Genomic DNA, 3974 nt, shown 5'->3' with positions numbered 1-3974 from the left:
TACTGTGTCTTTGTCATTCGTTGGTTTAAGGCTATTTGGTGCTTATTAAAGATGGGAGGGGAAAGTCAAATTAAAATCTCAAGTAAAAATTTAAAATAAAAATCTGGGGGAAATTTCAGGGTTCGGCAGTCACGCCTTTAGACGCGCAGCTGTTTGTTGCGGTTGCGACTGCAGCTTTGCATCTGCATGGATTGATTCTTCAATGGCAACATTATACAAAATGCCAAGAATCTAAGGGTAGCTGAGGCTTAATGAGTGGCTGAATAAACCAAACCAGACGACTGCGGCTTATTGGGAGGCCATGAGAGCCACGCATCTGATTTATGAGGCCTTTGTGGTGGCTGATTGTAGTTGTGGCTGCCGAGCCCAACCAAAATATTTTATAATCTACAATAAATGGAGCAGTGTTATTTTATGATTTAGTTTATTATCTAAAGCTAAAATGATTTTGATTGGATTATACAATACTACCAATCTATTGTCATACCAATTTGAAATGGACAATAAATGTATAAGTATAGCAAAGACGATAAAGTTTTTTCTTTGAAGTATAGATATATTATCCAGACAACTTTAGCTAGCAAATTGCTTTAGCTGTGTTTATATTTCTGATTTCAATATATTTTTTATTGTTTGATTTTAAAGGCACATAACCAAATCGGGACAGGGTCTACGCCCTGAGGGCAGAGTTACAAATAGCTTATGTCAGTTCTTATCTCGTTAGCTGCTTTTGGTGAGCTCTACTAAAATATTCAGGATTTTCAGACATAATTTCCAGAATATAGGCGGCTACCAAAGAGACAAAAGTAATAGGAATATAACAGCATAAAACCTGGCTTAATAGGTCCAATTTTCTAATGTAACTGTACATAATTAATCAATCATAGGACCAGACATAATTTCCAGAGTCAATTTGTTAATATTTTGTTAGCTAAATTTTGTAAATGGATTAGCTTGCTTTCGAAAGAAATAGATTTTAACAATGAATAGCAAAAAAGATAGATAGATGACGTTATATAATTGGGTAGATGAGATAGGTAGATAAATGGCAATAAAAATGGTTAAATAGATAGATCCCTAATGATAATACTCAAAATTACCACTTTTGTTGATTAAAATTAGTGATTGAAACGTTTGAACACTGAACTTAATCAATCAACCAATCAAAATTCACTAAAGTCCACTAAGTTGATAAGCAAACGAAACAGAAAACGTTATCATAAAACTAGTGCACATAGATACACTTATTACCCCTTTTTTGTGTAGAACTGCCATAAATGGCTTCAGAAATGTTCATTCAAATAAAGGATCAACTATATTACATGAGCTTGGACACGTTGAATATTAGAGTTATATAATGAACAATTATTTACTTATTACATCTTTTATAGTTTTAAAAAATTACTGCAATAATATTGCAAATATTTTGGTTCAAAATTCTAATCTACTAAATTATAATAAGATAAATAGCTATATTATATACAATTGCTTTTCATGTGTAATTAAAAGGAAAATGTAAACATTTATATTACATCTAGCGGTCAATATTTAAACTATATGTGTATAGAATTTTGTCATAAGAAGTTGCACAAAAACATAAGTTTGATTGTGACAGCTTAATAAATCGGGTTCTTTAAAGGCAGGTTTACAACTATTTTTGGGAGGATAGATTACTCAATAAAAAAAAACAATACTCCCCCTCCCCCCTCAAAAAAAACCTATTTTCCAACCAATGCAATTTTATAATCATAAGTTTGGAAGGGTTTAGATCTCATCCCATTACCTAAGTTTTGATGCATAAAAGCTAGAGGTGCAGCCGCTAGTATAAAAAAGAAGAGTTTATATTTGTTAAGATGAATTTTGCATTTTGCTTGTGTAAGCAAATTTGTAATTTACACATTTTTGTCTGAAACTTTCTAAACTAGATTCACAGATACATATTATTTGTTTCTTAGTCTGCTTTCTTTTCAAAAGCGAAGCTTTTCTATAATTAGGGTCGGTCTGTCCGTCCGTCCGTCACGGTTAGCCCTTTTCATTAATTTAGGTATGTAAGCATCATCCTATCGATTTCAAACTTTGCAAGGTGATTCCATTTGACATCAAATTTTTGTAATTTGAGTTATCCGATTCATCTGATTTTTTGAATACTGATTCCTATTCCAACGATGTACAATGTTATATGCAAAGCATCTCTATAATTAAGTCCTAAAAATGTAAGTATATCCTTGAATAGTATTATATATATATGCAGTTTTGCAACAAATTTACTTACAATTTCGTTTATTCTTTATGCAATAATATTCTGCTTATTCAGTTCTGACACTCTACAAGTGTTAATGTTTGTTTGTCCTTCAATTTCAGAGCTTCGCTTTTATCGATGTTGTCATCCTTGTATTTCTCTGTACATACAAGTATTATTTTGGATATACCGTGCTAACTGCTTTCATGGATATTTCATCCTATTTTAGAAGCACTTTATTTGTCTGATGTGATCTCGCAACCCGTGAGCTCATAAAGTTCACGGGATGGTTTTGGACTATTTTATTTCTAAATCAAACTTCTAAATGTTTTTTCTTCAAAAAAAGTGCCCTTGATGTTGAAGGTGAAGCAAATAGTAAAAAAATAGATAAAAACCAGTACTTGTACTTACTTTTTTCTCTACATTTAAATCGTTATTATGCACGTTAAAAAATTTAAACTGTCTTTAATTTAACAAAATGACTCAAATACATAATTATTTACAGAGTAGCTTCGCTAATAAGAAAATATATTTATTTTGAACGTAATCGTTCATAATTTAAATATTTACTCTGTGAGGAAGGGGACACTGGGCTGTTTATTCAGCTATTCTCCAAAGTTTGGTAACAATGTTTTCTTTTTCGTTGGCTTAACAACTTTGGGGACTTTTATTCAATTTGATTGGTTGGTTCATTTAGTCCAAACGTTTCAATCACTAATTGTAATCTACATAAGTGGTAAATTTGTGTATTATCATTGGGGGTATACATCAGTTTTAGTACATTATATCATCTCTTTAGATTCCGGCATTCTACTTCTCTAATTTATCTCTGTGTACAGAGGGCCAGAGGACTTATCAAGTGTATGTAAACTATTCAAAGGTAAAAGAAGAACAATTGTGTTACATAGTAGCAAAAATTAGTCCGATATTTAAACTGTACTACCAGTCAAAACCCCTTGGTTGAAAATTACAAGGAGGGGTCAATTAGATCTTTAGAGGGTGGTCTTAACCCACATTAGTTTCAGAGGTTTTGTAAATATCATATCACACTCACCAAAAAATATAGAGTGGGGGGGGGGGTGAGTAAATTTTTTACCCTGCCCCACAAAGATAAAATAATATAAATAAAACGTCATAAACTTAAAATAGAGAAGCTTCACTTTAAGTTAAAATAGATAGATAGATAAATATACGAATTTCTTTATCTTTTTTTTCTAAAGATATTCATATAATTTCTTATCTCAAAGTATACTTGTTATTTATACGCAAACTTTGAAAAAAAAAGATAAATAATTTTAGAAAAAATATGTCAATTAAAAAACATTTATAAACTGAAGGACAAATGTCTTATGACGTTTAATTTTAAAGCTTCCCTAATATTGGAGATCTAAATTGATTTAGTGGTTTGTGAAACTTTAATGGATAACAAAAATTACTAGTTTGCATTATAGCATAAATCCTTTTTACCAGTTTAAGGATATTTTATTATTAAAATACAACCAAATGAGCTTCATGACAACTGAACATGTTAATTATATTAATTATCTACTGTGTCTGTATGACCAACTATGATTTTATTTTGCTTCGCTACTTATATATGTTGGCATACTTGTTTGTTTATTCCTATTTTTGTTATCAATTTTGTAGTTGATGAGATTTTTTATTCCAACAGACATATAGAAAGAAATGGTAATAATTTTGTATTAATACTAGCTGCTACGCCCCTAGAAGACTC

This window comes from Acartia tonsa, chromosome 7, assembly GCF_053477335.1.
Source record: "Acartia tonsa isolate MP-2025a chromosome 7, ASM5347733v1, whole genome shotgun sequence".
Classification (NCBI taxonomy): Eukaryota; Metazoa; Arthropoda; class Copepoda; order Calanoida; family Acartiidae; genus Acartia; species Acartia tonsa.
Note: the sequence above shows the minus strand (reverse complement) of the source record.